General features: G+C 38.3%; 1 protein-coding gene across 4 annotated transcripts in view; it reads right to left on the reverse strand.

Moving 5' to 3' along the window:
- Positions 1 to 20,195, reverse strand: part of SOX5 (SRY-box transcription factor 5) — a 1,090,001-nt gene that overhangs the window by 548,297 nt on the left and 521,509 nt on the right. For 3 of the 4 annotated variants that reach the window (XM_070453774.1, XM_070453776.1, XM_070453773.1), the window contains one exon: positions 7,535 to 7,576. The exons of the other annotated variant lie outside the window; for it this stretch is intronic. The gene's annotated coding sequence lies outside the window, so the exon portion shown is untranslated. The remainder of the gene's footprint in view (positions 1 to 7,534; positions 7,577 to 20,195) is intronic. 4 annotated transcript variants of the gene reach the window in all.

The raw sequence follows: 20,195 nt of genomic DNA on the forward strand, positions 1-20,195 counted from the left end.
ATGACCTTGAACCTTGACCAGGTTGCTGTTATAAAGTCCTTAAAAAAAATCAATAAATAAAGGTGGTTTAAATAGCTTTGTCTAAGGCTCTGTTCAAGTCACTTCTTCTGGTGGGAGGATCAAATAATGTGAAGACAAATGTCAAAGAGCCTTTCATGAGTCTTGTGAGAATGTATGTCAAATATGTGCTTCCTTTTTGAATAGTCTATAACCAAGACTCAAGAAACACTGCATTAATCTAACTAGGCTGTTTCACTTTATTGTAACATTTAAGGAGTTTAAAATTATCACTCGCTACAGAAGTACTCTCTGTAATTATATACAATGTTTTATACATATATATACAAATACTATATGCATATCATATTTATCATTATAGTCTAATCTCTAAGACATTTAAATATTGAAATTCTGGCATTAAATTGCACCTTATTCTGAAATCAGCTCTCCTGTGTGATATTGATAGTAAATCCATATTCAAAACACTCCCATATTACCAAAATCTTTAATTATCTTTAAAGGAAATAGGCTAGATTAGTGGTTGGAAGAGTGATCTTGCTAAGTAGCTTATTTTCTACCTCTCAGATAAATAAAGCCTAATTTGGCACTGAAGCATTGCAAATCACTGAAACAATGTAGAAAACTCTACTTACCTAGTTCAAAGTTTGATTTTTAATGGATTTGCTAAAGAAAAGTCTGTTATCACCGTGCTGCCTTAAATTTATTTGAAAATGAGGTAGACATGGAAGGAAAGCTGGATGGACTCCTTAGGAGCCCAACAAGGAGTCTTCTCTGCTGGCCTCTGCACCTGGGGAGGGGTCATGCCACATCTTCCCACAGATTTCTGGTATCTGATTTCCCAGCCTCACCCTCAAATCTGGATTCACCTATAAATTTCAAGGAAAAGGAACCACATCTTGCCTGCTAATTTCCTATGAGGGGTCTTTCAAGATACAGCCATAATCAAAAGTACAGAAAAATAATAAATGAAATCAACAAATACCTACATTGTATACACAAAGTTCTAAGTACTGTGAAAAATCAGTAGGGAAAAAAAATGTGGTTCCCCCCCTTTTTTTAAATTTTCATTTTATATTGGAGTATAATTAATCTGGGGGCTTCCCTGGTAGCTCAGACAATAAAGAATGTGCATGCAATGCAGGAGATCCAGGTTCGATCCCTGGGTTGGGAAGGTGCCCCAGAGAAGGAAATGGCAACCACTCCAATGTTCTTGTCTGGAGAATTCCATGGTCAGAGGATTCTGGTGGGCTAGTCCATGGGGTCGCAGAGTCGGACATGACTGAGTGACTAACACTTTCACTATTCAGAGTTAATTTACAATATTGTGTTAATTTCAGGTGCACAACAAATGTTCCCTTTCTGTACAAACTTACTGCTTCATCAAGCAATAGTAAAAGAGTTAATCATATCAGACTACAAAAGTAATATCAAAGATATGAAAAAAAATAATAAAATTAAATGTATGGAATTGGCGATGCTGAGTAATGGAAGAAATGTGGAGTTTGTAATCAGGTGATGGCTTGGGTTTATTAATCCATTTTTTTAACCTAGAGTAAATCAGCAAATAAACATGAAGTCAGAACAGTTGATGATTTAAATTACAGTTTTGTGGTAAATAAAACAACAAAACAAAACACTATAATACTGGCCACCATGTACTGAGCACTTATAAAGTGTTAGGAACTATGCAGAACACTATACATTCACTGATGCCACTTCATCTTCACAATTTTACCGATGAAGTAGATACAATTATTATCCTCATTTGACAGGTAATGAAACAAGACTTGATGCGATTACATTGTTCCTCAAAGCACAGTTCTAGTAAGTGGTAGGCAGAGTCAGAATCACATCTAGACCTTTTACCTTTAGTCTTATACTCTCAACCTTGTTATGTGTCTTGTGGGAACATGGGCATTGGCATCACACAGATGGGGTTATAGTCGATATCCTCTCATATATTTGCTCTGTGACCTTGGGCAATGTTCTTATATTTGTGAACAAGAAAAAATGATACCGCTATAATGTCATGGAGATTAATTATTTTGACCTGCCTGGAGACTTCACATTAAATTTTTTTTTCCCCCTTGTGGGAAACAACTGGTCCCTCATTCTCAAACCATGCCCTGGCCAAAAAAGAAAAAAAATATCATTTTATTTTTTCAACCACAAAAATGGGTTCAGGTATGGACTCAATATACAGGCAGAACCAACAGATGACCTATGTGGGACTTCTGATAGAATTATGAGGAAAGAAGCTTTAACTTTTTAACTTTTTAGGTAATATGCACAAAAGCCTGTCTAAAACTGAAGCCAACATAGAGAAAAGCAAAGAAAGACGAGAGATAAGGAGAGCACATAAACCTTGAAATGACCATCGCTAAAGCGAGGCAGTTTGTGAAACACTCATTTATGTGAACTAACAACACTCCCTTTCCTTCAAGCATACTTGAATTAGGTTTCTGTCACCTACAACCAGCTCAGGGTAATAAATCACCTCACAGAGACAATGTATGTGAAGAACTTAATATACTTGTAATCAGCAAGTACTCAGTGAAGGCCGGGCTTTCTGGGTGGTGCTAGTGGTAAAGAACATACCCGCTAATGTAGGAGATGCAGGCTTGATCCCTGGGGTCACATGGCAACCCACTGCAGTATTCTTGCCTGGAGAATCCCAGGGACAGAGGAGCCTAGCAGGCTGCCCTCCATAGGGTCGCGGAGAGTCAGATACGACTAAGCGACTAGCACACACGCACGGTGAAGCTTGGATGTTTTCTTTGTCCTTTTAGTTATTACTATTGTTAGGTTTCCTTACCAAAACTGCATATCTTGAATGAAAACCAAGGCTGGAGTAAAAAAAAAGCACCATGGTCCAAAGGCTGGAGTAAAAAAAAAGCACCATGGTTCAGCTTTCCTGTATAAGGTATAAGCAAGTAATAGAGGGATAACTTCTAAGTACTAAGCATTAAGGAAAAGCTATGCCAAGCCAGGTGGTACAGTGTTAAAGAATCTGTTTGCAAGTGCAGGAGATGCAAGAGACTTATGTTTGATTCCTGGGTCAGGAAGATCCCCTGGAGGAGGAAATGGCAAACCACTCCAGTGTTCTTGCCTGGAAAATTCCAAGGACAGAGGAGCTTGGAGGGCTACAGTCCATGAGGTTGCAAAGAGCTAGACATGACTTAGTGACTGAGCAATATCAAGTATTAAGGTTAACACCAAAAGTCAGCTTGTCTTGCTTTCCAATCTGTGTTAGTATTTCCAACTGGCCTCACTGTTCCTGCAGAGGGGCCAGAACCAGTTATCAGCGTGCCCACGCTGTAGTCGTAACACTCAGTCTCACATCCAAATGATTATCCAGATAGAAATAACATTTCATAAAAACCAAGACACCACTTCATTGTGCTACTACTGCACTGTCAACAACAACTTTTGTGCAAAACTCTAAACAGGGACTTTTTTTGCAAAAAGCTAAGCAATCTGGTCCTAAGAAAGGTATTCAGTGTCACCCAAAAGTCTAAGGTCAGTAATTAGGTCCCTTGTAATAACTGGATCACTTGGGGTTTATATGGTTGCCATCAACCTGACAGAAAAGAAACTTTCTTTCTTATGCTCCCTTCTTTGAACAGGCTTTACTTATAATGTAAGAAGCAAGAATGGTTCCAGAGGAACTGTTGTGAACCACTGCGTCAATCACATGAACATTAAAACACGGCTTGCTACTCATTACTATATAAAGTATTCTCTTGCTCTGTGGAAAATGGTTTCAAATAATTGTTGTGTTCGAACGGGAGTTTTGTTCTTTTTTAATATAGCAGTTTGAGAGAGAAAAAAACTTAAAGATATATTCAAGAAGCAAACCAATATTGTAACAGTTGAATCAACTAATTTTCATCAAATGACATCCTCACATGTGCACCAAGTCATACATCATAGGCTTCTAAACTCAAAAGATAGACTCACTTCCTGACTGCGCAGTTGGTAAACTGATGTGAAACAGCAACAAAAAAGGGAAAAGTAACTAACTTGACCTGCCTGAGCAAAGAAACTGTTTCTCTGACTCTGAAATACTTTTTTATTTTTTCTTCCAGACTTCACTACTGCATAGCTAAGAAGCATTGAGTGGAATCAAGCCTGAAAAGATCTTCAGCTTTAGCTCTGATTTCTCCTTCTGGTTTTAGCACAGTTGATCTTCAACATTGTTACCTTGTGGTCTGTGCTAAAGAATGCTAGATGATGTCAGAGTAAGGCAGATAATTACAGAAAAGAAACTAACTGGACAACTGATTAAATATCAATGGCTTTAAATGTTTCTGAGTGACAGAAACTGATGGGTATTCTATAAAGTTTGAAATTCAAATCCACAAAGACCTATCTCCTTAGTGTACAGACCAGAGCTCTTCAACTATGATTTCTCTGTAAGAAAAAGTAGAAGAATGGAACCGTATGGCAGCTTCCTCAAGACAAGGCCCTGAAGAGTTAAGAGCTTGCCAGTGGGCCACCCGCAGAAAATTCTACTGCTTACATGAAGCACCAGCTAAGTTATAGGAAAATAAATGAGCAACATATCCAGGCTAGCAATTCATTCAAAGAAATTCTGAGACTCAGAAAATGAACAGAGAATTATGAGATGCGATGCTGCCAATCTTTTGTACAGTGGCCCTAGGCGAGTTATTTTGCATTTCACTTTCTTCAGCTCTGGACTGATGTTACCACAGCGATGACTGATAATAAAAACATCCTCACAACAACTCCTAGGAATAATATTGTGAGAACTAATGTGTGTACAGTGATTTAAGGATGAGGGAAGAGAGGCACAATGTTATACTATTATAAAGTGCTTTATCAACCAGTCTATTACATAATGTGTTATAATGTACCATGTGCCCATGGAAACATGAAATCATGCACAATTCTTAAGTACTGCCAGATGCGTAGCTATAACAAATTTCAACCCTTCCTGAAGAATTCACCCACACACTCACTTCTCCAACCAGTGTTTCCACTGGTAACTGTCAGAATTGAGAAATCATAGAAAAGACCCTTATTCACGCCTCCGTGGTCATTACATATAGTTTGCTTCATATTTGGGTAGGGAACATATCTCATTCATGATTTTATACTAGTGACTTGGCCTGCTCTGGTATACAATTAGTGCTCAGTAAATGTTTATTGAATGAATGAATGAACAGACAAGTAACAGTTAGACACAGTAAATCAAAAAATAAACTTTAGCAATGGCACTACTTAGACTAAGAAGAGTCTCTAATGTGAGAAACATTTCAAGTGGAGGTGGTCAAAGTTTGGCTCCCTCCCAGCAAGTCTATATGTTATTTCCTAGTATTAGTTCATGTGTCAGTTGTCATAAGTTTCTGGAATGTACAAGTAATCCTATTTACAAGAGATCCTTGCCATTCTCAATGGAGCCATCTGGCTTTACTTAAGGATACTGAATGAGTTCATTTTTCAGTGGCTGGGAACATGGCACTAACAACCTGCACACAGACTGAAGAGTTTCTGAATTTTATGATATACCTGTGAGAGGTAAAGAAATACTCAATTCTAAACTCATATTCACAAGGCACACAAATGCAATGAAGTGGGGAAAAAAAAAAAAAAAAAAACCTCCGTACGTAGAATCAGAGGATCAAGCTCTGCCACATCCTTGCTCTACATAACCAGAAATTGGCCAACATAACTCAGTTTTCCCTGAGCCTCTGTTTTCATCTGTAATGACAACTATGTGTAATTTTTTAAAAACTCATACATCCAGGATCAATGTGGCAATGTAGTAATATATACGTATATAAATAGTAGATAAATGGAAAATGCCACAAGATAGCATGACAACTAGTTATAAAATGGCAGGGAAGTCTAGGATGGTGTATATAAACTGTCAGATCATTGAGCTCAGGGTCCATGACTTACTCATCTCCACAGTGCTTGTACCTAGCACATGGCCTAAAAAAGCTGAATGCATCACCAATGTCAGCTGCTGAGTTGGAGGCACCAACAAGAGAGATATATTCAATTCTCAGAGGGGCCCTTCCAAGCCCCCCTCTGATAAACTCTCTAATATGGCATTTTTCAAAGTGTGGTCCTCCCACAGCCAGCACTAGAGTTGGCTAGTTTGTTTGTTAAAATTACAGGCTCCCAAACCTCATCCAAAGAGATTGTAATGCAATATTTCAAGTACTTGAGATAACTCTTGTATACACTGGGATAGTATGTTTTAAATTTACTTTTGAAAATCCAGTAGCTATGGCACAAGATCAGTTCCAATGAAAGTTGTGTGCTCTTAACTCATATGTTTTATATATCCAGCTTTTTATAGTTTACAAACTGCTTTTAAATACATAGAAGTATAACATTAAAACAATGAGAAATCCTTAAAAAATTTATAGTAATAACAAGTGTAAGATAATATAATTAGACAAAAAGTTGCATCCACAACAAAATTAAATGTGCTTGATTTTTCCTTAAAACATTACAAGATTATTGTCTTTGTCTTCCCATGGTTCTGGACCTCACTTTGTTCTCTACTATACCTTGGACTCAAAAAGGGTGTGCTCAATATTTGTTATATAGAACAATGAATATGTATATGTATATGTGAACTTGCTCAGGGTTCACGACTTACTCATGACTCAAGAACTCACATCTCAGAAGGGTTGTACTCTTAAAATATGCCTGTTAATACATAAAGATGTGTCCACATGGCAGAGTTTACAGCCTAAGTTCTCTTTATCAGAAGAGTGTAGGGACATAGGGCACAAATATAGGCTATTAGCTAAAGAGATTTCATACACATTCCTCTGAGATACTAATTTTTAAGCTGAGGTTGAAAATGAAAACTGGAAGGCAATTATCCTTAATTTCCAAATGCTTTAATTTTAAAATTAAACCCAGTTGCATAGAAAAGCCTCCCTGATGAAGAATGGCAATTTGCTTTGCAATGAGGGACAAAAGGGTATAACAGTTTGGGGATTAGAGGGTGTGCAATGGTCAGATTCGTGTGCAGTTACCGTAATAACAACAATGGATTGGCGGAGAGATTAAATTCAAGAACCTGATCCTGACTAGCTGCTTGTTCTGGACTCCAGGTCTGATTACTCGGTGTCTTCCAACCCCTTGAAGGAAGAGGAACTAACTAGTTGCAGGTATCAAATACAATGACACAAAGAAGGCAAGAACCTTTGGATTCTTATGGCAAGAACCATATGGATGCTGTGTGGTAGTGATGCTCTTGCTAATTAAATATCAGAAGTCCAGTTTCCATGGGCAAGCCATTTGCTTCTAATCAACTCTTGGGATGCATGATGATAGATTTGAGAATATTCAAGATAATAAGGTAAAGATTAGGGACAGATACCTCCAAAATGATTAATCATTAAATAGGTTCAATGCCAAAGTCCATGACTTTAAATTGGCAGTTGCCCGCAATGACCACTGTCAACCTTCCCATCTCCTCACCTCAGTCCCAGGCCCCTGATTTCCATGGAGCATCAATCCTTACCTTTTCTGTCTCTGCTCTGCCAACAACACAAAGGCTCAGTACCTATAATTACAAAACCACATGAATCCTGAATTAATTTGGAGTAGGATGAGGACATAGTCAACTTTACTATAAAGGAGCTTTGCTTATAAGAAGGGTCTATGCTTATCAATCCATGCATTCCTTTATTTTTTCCTTCCAAAAGTATTATAATACCTTAAGGAACTTATAACCTAAAGATACATAATAGGATTTCAAGAACTGTGCATTAAAAGAATAAATACAGGATGAACAAATGTGCTGGGGATTAAAATGGTCATAATTCTGTAATGAACCAACCATATAAATTTGCAAAAAGATATAAACCATCTCCTGATTATCAGTTGATATGGAGGGCTGAGAAATGTAGAGAGTTCTTAAAATTTGATCTTGTTGACTAAAAAGAGTCAACACAGGAAAAACACACACACACACACACACACACACACACACACAATCTGACCAATGTAGGTATTTGGAAGATTTAATAAAATCCTGAACTTTAAGATGGCATGAAATAGAAATCAATCTACTAAATTAATTTAATAAAGGAGGAGGTGGCAGAGGACAAAGTGGTTAGGTAGCATCACCATCTCAATGGACATAAATTTGAGTAAACCCTGGGACACAGTGGAGGACAGAGTGGCCTGGCAGGCTACAGTCCATGAGGTCACAAAGAGTCAGACATGACTTAGCAACCGAACACAACAACAAAGAAATCAATCAAATATGGAAGTAAAAACAGTCTAAATTTTGGGTTGGTCAAAAAGTTTGTTCCAGTTTTTCTTTAACATATTATGGAAAAACCCAAACAAATTTTTGGCCAACTCAAGAGCTTCTGATAAAGACATAGTGAAAAAAAGATGAAGTAGACACACATTATAGGTGATCAATAAGTGCTTTCTAAAACAATTTATCCCTGTAAAATCATTTTGGAAGTAACATAGAGAGAGAGAAATACAAAGGTCTGTCTAGTCAAAGCTATGGTTTTTCCAGTCGTCATGTATGGATGTGAGAGTTGAACCATAAAGAAAGCTGAGCGCTGAAGAATTGATGCTTTTGAACTGTGGTATCAGAGAAGACTCTTGAGAGTCTCTTACACTGCAAGAAGATCAAACCAGTCCATCCTAAAGAAGATCAGTCCTAAATATTCATTGGAAGGACTGATGCTGAAGCTGAAGCTCCAGTACTTTGGCCACCTGATGCGAAGAATTGACTCATTGGAAAAGACCCTGATGCTGGGAAAAATTGAAGGCAGGAGGAGAAAGGGATGACAGAGGATGAGTTGGTTGGATGGTATCATCAACTCGATGGACATGAGTTTGAGCAGGCTCCAGGAGTAGGTGACGGACAGGAAAGCCTGGCATGTTGCAGTCCATGAGGTCACAAAGAGTGCGACATGACTGAGTGACTGAACTGAACTGAGAAATACTAAGAAAAAGAATGAACAAAAAAGTGTGAAAACTAGAATTGATGTTGTTTGAACATAAATAGAATAAGCATCAAATTCCAGAGGGTAAGTATCTACAGAAACATTTTTCAGTGTTTATCAGAAGAGCAGAGTGGCAAAACCATGGTACATTTTTGCAGAAATCAGTTAACACATCACAGAAACAAAACCACCTCTGGTATAAAACGTACCAGTGGTTAAAAGTTCACAGTCACCCTTAAAAATGTCTTAAGGCACACAGAAAGGAAAAAATTACTCTTATTTGCAACTAAGCAATGGGGGAAAAGGTGAAGAGTAAGCAATTATCCAAAATGGCACAGAGTTGAAACCAACAACAAGATGAACATAGGTGGTCAGAGATTCCATTTAACCTTTCACCTAAAGGTTGCCACCTTCCCGAGAGAACTGATTCTACCAGTGGCTCGGTTCTGATTCAGAAGGAAAAGAGTCACTTTCTGAGTCAGAGCATCACCCTGGTTTTCCTTTCGGTCCTCTGTTCCAAGCCTACCAAATCCCAACCCATTTTAACTTGGCTAAAGGTGGCCTGGCCAGCACTAGAATTTAATGCTTCCATAAATGAACTCTGATTGACATGAACGATGAGTCAGTCTCAGAAAAACTTGTATTGCTGCCATTTGGTCAGTTTGGGGTTTGTTTTTAAAACGAACGCCAGTTGAGGTTGAGCAGAAGCCAGGGTGTGTTTTTATTTTATGTCTCAAATAAAAATAAAGAGCTGGGTATGAATAATCAAAGTGGCAGGCGCCTCCCTGGATACTTCTAAACCTTCCAAAAGCAGTCCCCAGGCTCAGCAAAATGTAACATAGTCAAAACAACCATCAACAGTATTAGTACCAAGAGTTTGCTCCAGAAAAATAAAATAATTCTGATTCCCCTCTAGTCCCAAACTCCAGTGTTTTTCAACAATATAGTAAGTTAAAATATCCTTTTTGGAGGCTGATAGTCCTAGAAAGAATATCCCTGGAAATTAGAAGAACATCAGATAAAAGAAAGATATGTACTCTTATCTAGAACAACTCTAGTATAACTCTTAAAACAGAGATTCTCCTAATTAGTCATATATAGTGTATTGCTCTCTATGTGCTAAGTCATGCCCATCTCTTCATAACCCTATGGATGTGCAGCCTGCCAGGCTCCTCTGTCCATCGGAATCTCCAGGCAAGAATCCTGGAGTGGGTTACCATGCCTTTCTCCAGGGAATCTTCCCAACCCAAGGATTGAACTCGAGTTTATTAAGTCTCCTGCTTTGGCAGGTGAGTTCTTTACCACTAGTGCCACCCAGGAAGCACATATCACCCTCCAATAGGAGACATTTGGTCAGCTCCTTGTTATTCTGAGACTGATCATCAGTTTTATGGATTAAGAGTTCTCTTCACTCCCCTCTATACAGCTTTTATCTTCTTTGGATAGTTCACAATACTTATACAATCAGGAAAGAAAGAGAGAGGGGATAGGGTGAAGAAGAGGTAGTTAAAAGCAAGAGGAAACTAAAAGTGAGAATAAATAAGCTACGGATCAATTCTTAAAAAAAAAAAAGTTTACCATGATAAGAAAGGAAAAATAGTTGGTAAAACTGGGCTTCAATAAAATTTATGGATTTTATCAACAATGTTTCCAAAAAAAGAATAAGAGATGAGAGGCAAGTATATAACAGGACAGTGGGGAATACTGATAATATTGTTCCAAATATTTGGAACACTGAATCAAAAGAAATCCGGGACTTTTTATTCTAATGTGGAATAAAGAACAATGTAAAGAATATTAGGAAAATGACTACTCCTACATTATGATGTATTTGGAAGTAATTAACCCTGTAGTTATACACCAAGATGATACATAAAAAGATATTTCAGAAAACTTGTGATGAAAAAGAACTTTCAATTTGCGCATGATCTGAGTCAAGTTAAATGGCCACTGCCTAGCTGCAAAATGCTACTGCTGATTTTCTCATGCCCTCGGCAAAACTACTCCTATAGTATTTTTATTTCGAGAAAAGCCAAAGCCTTTCATATACATTAGCACCTTAACCAGCAGTTTACTTCTGAGATAGATAGGTATTGTTATCACACTATAAACACAAGGCAAAAAGATGCAGAGGGGCTGGTCTAGTGAGCCCTGTGAGTGCCCTGAACTAGTCTAGTGAGGCATAACTTGTCCTCTCGCCTAGAGTTGGAGCCTCAAGAATAGAAACCAGTTTCAACATGGCCCCAAGCAGTTAGCCCTAGAAACTTAGTACAGATTTTTCTTAAGTTGAAAATTGAGCTCAGTGATTCAGAAAGATCTCTTGGACCAGACTGCTGCCATAATCAGAAAACAATACTTAGTATCTTCAAATGCACCCCAGCTTTTGGATCTTCAAAAGAATAGAAAAATCTTCCTAAAGAAGGGAACTGACTGAAGACCTTTCTGTGAGCCCTTTCACAATGACTGTGAAGTGTTTTTAATTGTGCTATGTTTAAATCACAGTATGGAAACTAAAGTCATGCTCTCTGTTCCAAAGTCCTGCTTTAGAAACAGATGGACATGTTTCCTCCACATGGCAAGTCCTTGGCCTCACACACCAAAGTGAGTTTCACCATCACCCTGGATTTCCCAGAAGAGTAAAAGACATAGCTCTTCTCTATGTAAAAGTGAAAAAGTGAAAATGCTAGTTGCTCTGTCATGTCTGACTCTGCAACCCCAAGATCATCAGCTGCCAACTCCTCTGTCCATGGAATTCTCCAGTCAAGAATGCTGCAGTGGGTAGCAATTCCCTGCTCCAGGGAATCTTCCTGAGCCAGGGACCGAACTTGGGTCCCCTGCGTTGCAGGCAGACTCTTTACCATCTGAGTCATCAGGGAAGCCCCTCATATAAAGTTAAAAGCTTAATAATTTTTTAATTACATAGTTGTCATGAAATTATTAAGCTTTTAATTTTACATGAGGGGCTTCCCTGATGGCTCAGATGGTGAAGAATCTGCCTGTGTTACAGGTAGACCCAAGTTCGATCCCTGGGTCGGGAAGATCCCCTAGAGCAGGGAATTGCTACCCACTCCAGTATTCTTGCCTGGAGAATTCCATGGACAGAGGAACCTTGCGAGCTATAGTTCATGGTGTTGAGAGAGTCAGACATGATTGAGTGACTTTCAGTTTTCATGTGATTAAAAGAGAGTTTTGCACAGTTTTAGAGCTGCAGCATTGTAACAACTAATTGTAAGCAGGACAGACCTTAGCTTTACAAGTGGAGATCAGATATGGGGAAGGATCCCGAGCTGAGATAGCAGTGGTCACATTGTGACAGATGAGTGTATCTGCATAAAGAAAATCCCCTAGTTAGGGACCACAGCAGGATCCCATCCATCACATTACATGTGAGCTCGGAGAACTGAACCTCTTGAAGCATTTTTGGCAGCAGGGAGAACTTTTAGCATCCTAATGCTTTTACAAGGCTGGATTTTCCTTTTCTCCCCCATGTGCTTCAAGATTTCATAACATGAGAAACATAGGAGCAAAAGTTAAAATGCTTTAATGGTCCCCATAGGCTATTTAAATAAACACTGTGATTGCAATTTAGACAATCTGGAGTCCATTCAATATTAAATCTCCACCCTAAGCTACAGCTACTACACAAATAGGGAATTCATGGTATACTCCACATGGCCATTTACTACTGCAAAGACTGCCTCTTGACTATCATGGGGAGGAGTTAGCCAGGCCTGACATTACACCAGTTAAATCTGTCAACAACTGGAGAGAAAGCTCTGCTGAACAAACACACTGATCCCTCTCACACAGCCTGTCTTTGTCCTGACAACGCTACGACTCCACTAATCTCATACCATCCTCAGCCGTGCAAGCAGAAACTTCTTTTGCAACCAGCTGTAACAAAAGATGCCTTTCTTTATTTTCACACACTGTATGTATATATTTGTGCTGTCCCTTCCGCTTCCACCCCCGCCATTTCCACTTCATCCTACAGACCCGATCCTAAATAAAGCCTGATTGGAAGAAGTCATAAGTTAGTCCTCAGCTCAGATAAATACATGAAGAAAGAGGCCAGAGGATTGATCAGGTCCTTTTGACCGGGCCCTCATAAAAATAATACTCCATGATGTACAGTTTTGTCTGCACCAGGGGAAAGAATAGATTTGAGAAGTAAGCAGGCAATAAATATCCTAAAATATGGTGTGCCAAATTGAAACAATTGGGTGGTGAAATACATAGAACCACTGAGTGTTCTTCCAACAACTTTCAGGCACCAGGGGCTTCAAGGAATCATGATGCCCTTTTTCACTTTTATGTACTGTTGAAAAAAGTATTGTATGAGAGTAACATTTTAGCTATGGCATTAGAAAAATATTATTATTAACTGGTATTTTCCTAGCTATAAAGTATAATATAGTATTTATGTGTTGGGATAAAATGAATATTTTTAGGTATAATTTACATTCAGTACAATGAAATGTCTTAATACACCTGAAAGAATTTTTATGTATATATTTATCTACGTAATGACATTCAGGTTAGGAGATAACATATTTCTGTTGCCCCAGATGGTTTATCCCCACTCATTCTCAGTCAATTCTCCACCACAGGTAATGAATACATGGATAAATTTTGTCTAGAGCAAAACTAGACTAATTTGCCTAATTGCCACAGGAGTTGCTGTGTTAGTCGTTCAGTTGTGTCTGACTCTTTGTGACCCCAGGGCCTGTAGCCCACCAGGCTCCCCCTTCCATGAGATTTCCCAGGCAAGAATACTAGAGTGGTTAGCCATTTTCCTTCTCTGAGGGATCTTCCTGATCCAGGGGTCAAACCCCAGTCCCCAGCAGAGCAGGCAGATTCTTTACTGCCTGAGCCACCTGGGAAGTTTTGCCTAAAACAAACATCTTCAAGTGTTACATGCAAACACTATGCTGCAAATTTTCTTGCCTTATCTCATTTTAACTTCAGTTAATCCTAAATACAAGAGGAGACAAGTATTTTTGTACCAGGTTTCCAAAAGAAAGGATACGAAAATCAACATAAAATTGCATCTGAAACTCTAAATCCATTACACTCAAGTGATGTTATACTATATTTATATTGTATAGACCATTAAATATGCCCTGTGATTAATGGTTTAAAATTAAATGCATAGCATAAGACACTGTTAATAAGAATATCAATCCCATTCTATTTGGCAGGAACTGGGCTATTGACTTTATTGCCTTATTTAATCCTCTTATCAACCCTGTAAGGCAGCTGTTTCTATCTTCATTTTGCAGATGGCTCAAGAAGGTGAGACGCTTTGCCCACTTTTAAGTAATAACTGGATTCAAATCTTGCACTTTCTGACTCTGAGTGCTTAGTTTACAGTAAGTGGTCAATAAATGTGTGTTGTGTCACTGAATTAAAAGAGGAATAAAAATGCTTAAGAAAGAGTAGGCTATGAAAATGCCAAGCAAATTTGTTTATCACTTTGATGATAACATTTACAGGAAAAAAAAATGACAGAACCTGAATGTCAGATGAAATCTTAGACATTACTTAGTCTCTTCCCCTTATTTTATGGGGACCATTTTCTAACAGTCTTCATTGAATCTGTTACAATATTGTTTATGTTCTATGTTTGGGGCTTTTTGGCCACAAAGCATGTGGATTTTAGCTCCCCAACCAGGAATCTAACTCTCACGCCCTGTGTTGGAAGGCAAAGTCTTGACCACTAGACCACCAAAGAACTCCATCTTCCCCTTATTTTAGAGATGAGTGAACTGAAACACAAGTGACCTGTTCAAAGACCCAGAGTCAGCTAATGTTAAACCTTGGACTGGAATTCAGGTTTCTCTGTTTCCATTAATGTGTTAGCTATGTTCTATTTCTTCGGTTGTGAATCAAGTACATGGCGTGGTTTCTCAATAAGTTTGCAACTAAATTTGATACGTTTATCAATGCTGCAAAGAGCAGTGACAACTAATGTATGTTCCTGAATGAAAAAACAGACTGCCATATAAAAGATGTGCACAATAAAGTAAACCATTAAATACACTCAACCACCAAAATTCATGGAACTGGTAGTATCTACAGTGAAAGTCAGAAACAGCTGAGAACAGTGATGGCAGCAAATATCAAGAAACTTGAGACCTGTTTAGAAGACACTGCAGGCTCACAGGTTTGAAAAGAAAATCATCCAAAGTTAACCCTTCATTTGATCAAGGAGGAAGTGTGCACAAGGAGATGAGAGCCTTGACCCTGGCCACAAAGCTCCTTCATGGCACTAGGTATGGCCACAGTCACTAACTCCCAGTACAGGATTTTGGCTGTTAGCACTGTTTTACCCACTACTCCATGAGACATTGCCAAAGGAAACCTACCCCTCACCTGAAAAAGTAAAATAAAATGAAACATTAATATTAATAAAGTAGCTCATATGCTTTAAAAGATACCCATACAAATGTTAGCAGTACAACGATCAAACAGTTTCTACTTTGAATGCATTGTTGAACTAGATTTTGGCAGTTAGGAGAAGTTAATTTCGAAAAGATTACTAAAAAAACAAGCATAAATAAGTCTCAGAGAAGGTTGGAGTGTAAGATACGTCTTTCAACTCATTCACTATACTAAAGTGTACAGCTCAAAAATGGAAAATATAGTTTTTTAAAAAAGATTTTTCTGTGACATATCATGATGGAATGCACTTTTCTTTTCCATTTGAAACTGTCAATGATGCACAAGTGATTTCATCCTGTGAACCCATGAGGAATGGAACCACACGCAAGCCTTCCAGCTGTTGTTCATCCAGAATTGTAATATTTATTCTGAAAGAAGCAAACAACAGATGCATTTGGAGAACAGGAGTTCACCTGGTTATTACAGTACATGAGCTCAAATTCAATTTTCTAGTGAATAAACATCTTGTAAAAGAAGCACACGATCACCATCACCAAAAAAGAAATAACAAAAAAGAAGCACATGTAAATGGGCTAAAGCTCATTTACACTTTGGACTTCATAAACAATCTTGACTTTAATTTTTATCTTCCATATCCCTTCCATATATACTATAACTAACAAGTAACTCTTGGAGGTACTTCTTTAGAAACATGTCTTTTTTTCCCCTCCCTATCCATTTCAACATCTTATCTTGATACCTTCTATAAAAATGGCCTCTTCATTTTCTGGGACAATAACTTACAGTTGCTTTAAAGATGACATGAAATGTGTTTTCAGCTCTCTTTCCTGATTTACAGCCATTTTCAATAAAATTGCCAACTAGGCATGAGAACCTATGAAAACACTTCTGGGTTCCTGAAGGGTCATCTATCATTTTCAAATGAACATCTGTATTAGAAAACAGAATTTTTCAATAATGATTCAAATTTAGATCTCTTACCTAGAAAGTGCTCCGATTGCACACTTCTGATATCTTCTTAAAAGAAAAATATACACACAATGAATTGAAGCAATTGGTTTTATAAACCATGAATAAAAACAGACAATTTAAAAAAATTATTTATTGCCTTTCTACTTTATTTTTGCTCTCAGCTTTTGACTATTTGATAGGTGAAATAATAAACTTGAACATAGAAGAAACTTCTTGACAAATTTATCAGACTTCTTCATAAATTTCTAATAAATTATTAGCAGTCTAACAAGTTTTGGAGAAGGCAATGGCACCCCACTCCAGTACTCTTGCCTGGAAAATCCCATGGATGGAGGAGCCTGGTAGGCTGCAGGCCATGGGGTCACGATGAGTTGGACACGACTGAGCGACTTCCCTTTCACTTTTCACTTTCATGCAATAGAGAAGGAAATGGCAACCCACTCCAGTGTTCTTGCCTGGAGAATCCCAGGGATGGCGGAGTCTAATGGGCTTCTGTCTATGGGGTCACACAGAGTTGGACACGACTGAAGCGACTTAGCAGCAGCAGCACCAGTCTAACAAGTTACCTTTTTTGACCAGCCTATGTATTTCCTTTTTTCTAATTAGTCCCTTATAACATGACTCTTAAAGAGTGTAACAGTTACAATGGTGTTAGCATGGAAATTTAAGAAATATCTTGTCTTTAAAAGCTAGCTTAAGTCTTTAATCCATGAGATTTAAAGTAAATTTAGTTCCCTGGAAATTAAACACTACTAAGGGGCTTCCCTGGTGGCTCAGTGGGTAAAGAAATCACCTGCAATGAAGAAGACCCTGGTTGTTCAATCCCTGGGTTGGAAATATCCCCTGAAGAAGGAAATGGCAGCCCACTCAAGTATTATTCCTGCAAAATCTCATGGAAAGAGGAGCCTGGTGGGCTACAGGCCATGGGGTTGCAAAGAGTCAGACACGACTGAGTGACTAAACCACCACCATTTACTATAAAGATGCTGAATGTCTATTAATTTGCACTCAAAACATAACTATCTTTGTTTCTATCAAAGTTCAGTGTAGACAAATATAGAATAAGTTCACTTAACTAACTGCCTCTATTTTTTTCCCCAATCTACTTCTTACTTGTAAGATCATAGATATTTACAAATTAGATTAGAGGTGTGCTTGATCTATCATTAGGCTACACACAAAAATCATATGAATTTGTTTCCTCTTCTCTCAACACTTTAGCAATGTCCATAATTTTTAAATTCTACATCTCCACTAGATCATAGATGATACCAAACTCCACAGATCAAATCCAGTCTGTATATCCAATTCTAACTCTATAGAAAGACAGTGAATGATCTTACAATCTTAAAACGGGAAGAAAAAAAAGAAGCTACCAGCTGCACCTGAATAGCTATAGCAGTGATTATAAAAACTAACAATATTAAATACAGTTAAACATTACTGTACATCTTAGTACCTATTTGATTAATGACAAGAGTAGTGACAGACAGTTGCAATATGGAATCTAATGTTTATATTCAAACAGTACATCAGTCATTGAGCCCAAATTTACCTTACTCCCACACAAACCTGGTGTCAGGCTCAATGTTTATTTCTGTAAATTACCAAATAAAGCTCAATATTCAATTTAAGAAGTCTTATTTGTTTTTCCCATGAGCAAAATTTGTACCTGTAAAAGAAAAGCCCAAAGCCTTTCAAGCCACACTCTCAAATTAGCTTTCACAATTTATCTGAGACTTTTATCACAATTCTCTCAAAAGTTTTGTGCCCTATGCACAAATTTTAACTATGACAATAGTATGACTGAGAAATTTGGTCTCTACTCTTTAGATTGCATTGTTTTTTACCCTCCACACATAAATCTGCTACTTTCCTGCTAATAGGCTATTTCAGCTCAGTTCAGTTCAGTCACTCAGTTGTGTCCCACTCTTTGCGATCCCATGGACTGCAGCACACCAGGCCTCCCTGTCCATCACCAATTTTCTCAAACTCATGTCTGTTGAGTCGGTGATGCCATCCAACCATCTCATCCTCTGTCATCCATTTCCCCTCCACCTTCAATCTTTCCCAGCAGCAGGGTCTTTTCAAATGAGTCAGCTCTTCCCATCAGGAGGCCAAAGTATTGGAGTTTCAGCTTCAGCATCAGTTGTTCCAATGAATATTCAGGACTGATTTCCTTTAGGATGGACTGGTTGGATCTCTTTGCAGTCCAAGGGACTCTCAAGAGACTTCTCCAACACCACAGTTCAAAAGCATCAATTCTTCAGCACTCACTTTTCTTTCTGATTCAACTCTCACATCCATACATAACCACTGGAAAAACCATAGCCTTGACTAGACAGACCTTCATTAGCAAAGTAATATCTCTGCTTTTTAGTATGCTGTCTAGGTTGGTCATAACTTTCCTTCCAAGGAGTGTCTTTTAATTTCATGGCTTCAGTACCATCGGCAGTGATTCTGGGAGCCCCAAAAAATAAATTTTGGGACTGTTTCCACTGTTTCCCCATCTATTTGCCATGAAATAATGGGACCAGATACCATGATCTTAGTTTTCTGAATGTTGAGTTTTAAGCAAACTTTTTCACTCTCCTCTTTCACTTTCATCAAGAGCCTCTTTAGTTCCACTTCACTTTCTGCCGTAAGGATGGTATCATCTGCAAATCTGAAGTTATTGATATTTCTCCTGGCAATCTTGATTTCAGCTTGTGCTTCACCCAGCCCAGCATTTCTCTTGATGTACTCTGCATATAATTAAATAAGCAGGGTGACAATATACAGCCTTGACGTACTCCTTACCCTATTTGGAACCAGTCTGTTGTTCCATGCCCAGTTCTTACTGTTGCTTCCTGACCTGCATACAGATTTCCCAAGAGGCAGGTCAGGTGGTCTGGTATTCCCATCTCTTTCAGAATTTTCCACAGTTTGTGGTGACCTACACAGTCAAATTCTTTGGCATAGTCAATAAAGCAGAAATAGATGATTTTCTGGAACTCTCTTGCTTTCTCAATGATCCAACGGATGTTGGCAATTTGATCTCTGGTTCCTCTGCCTTTTCTAAATCCAGCTTGAACATCTAGAAGTTCACAGTTCATGTACTGTTGAAACCTGGCTTGGAGAATTTTGAGCATTACCTTACTAGCGTATGAGATGAGTGCAATTGTGTGGTAGTTTGAGCATTCTTTGAGATTGCCTTTCTTAGGGACTGGAATGAAAACTGACCTTTCCCAGTCCTGTGGCCACTGTGGAGTTTTCCAAATTTGCTGGCATATTGAGTGCAGCACTTCCACAGCATCATCTTTCAGGATTTGAAATAGATCAACTGGAATTCCATCACCTCAACTAGCTTTGTTCATAGTGATGCATCCTATGGCCCACTTGACTTCACATTCCAGAATGTCTGGCTCTAGATGAGTGATCACACCATCGTGATTATCTGGGTCGTGAAGATCTTTTTTGTACAGTTCTTCTGTGTATTCTTGCTACCTCTTCTTAATATCTTCTGCTTCTGTTAGGTCCATATCATTCCTGTCCTTTTTTGAGCCCATCTTTGCATGAAATGTTCCCTTGGTATCTCTAATTTTCTTAAAGAGATATCTAGTCTTTCCCATTCTATTGTTTTCCTCTATTTCTTTGCACTGATCACTGAGGAAGGCTTTCTTATCTCTCTATGCTATTCTTGGAACTCTGCATTCAAATGGGTATATCTTTCCTTTTCTCCTTTGCCTTTCACTTTTCTTCTTTTCACAGCTATTTTTAAGCCCTCCTCAGACAACCATTTTGCCCTTTTGCATTTCTTTTTCTTGGGGATGGTCTTGATCCCTGTCTCCTGTA

Source organism: Odocoileus virginianus, chromosome 23 (genome assembly GCF_023699985.2).
Source record: "Odocoileus virginianus isolate 20LAN1187 ecotype Illinois chromosome 23, Ovbor_1.2, whole genome shotgun sequence".
Taxonomy (NCBI): Eukaryota; Metazoa; Chordata; class Mammalia; order Artiodactyla; family Cervidae; genus Odocoileus; species Odocoileus virginianus.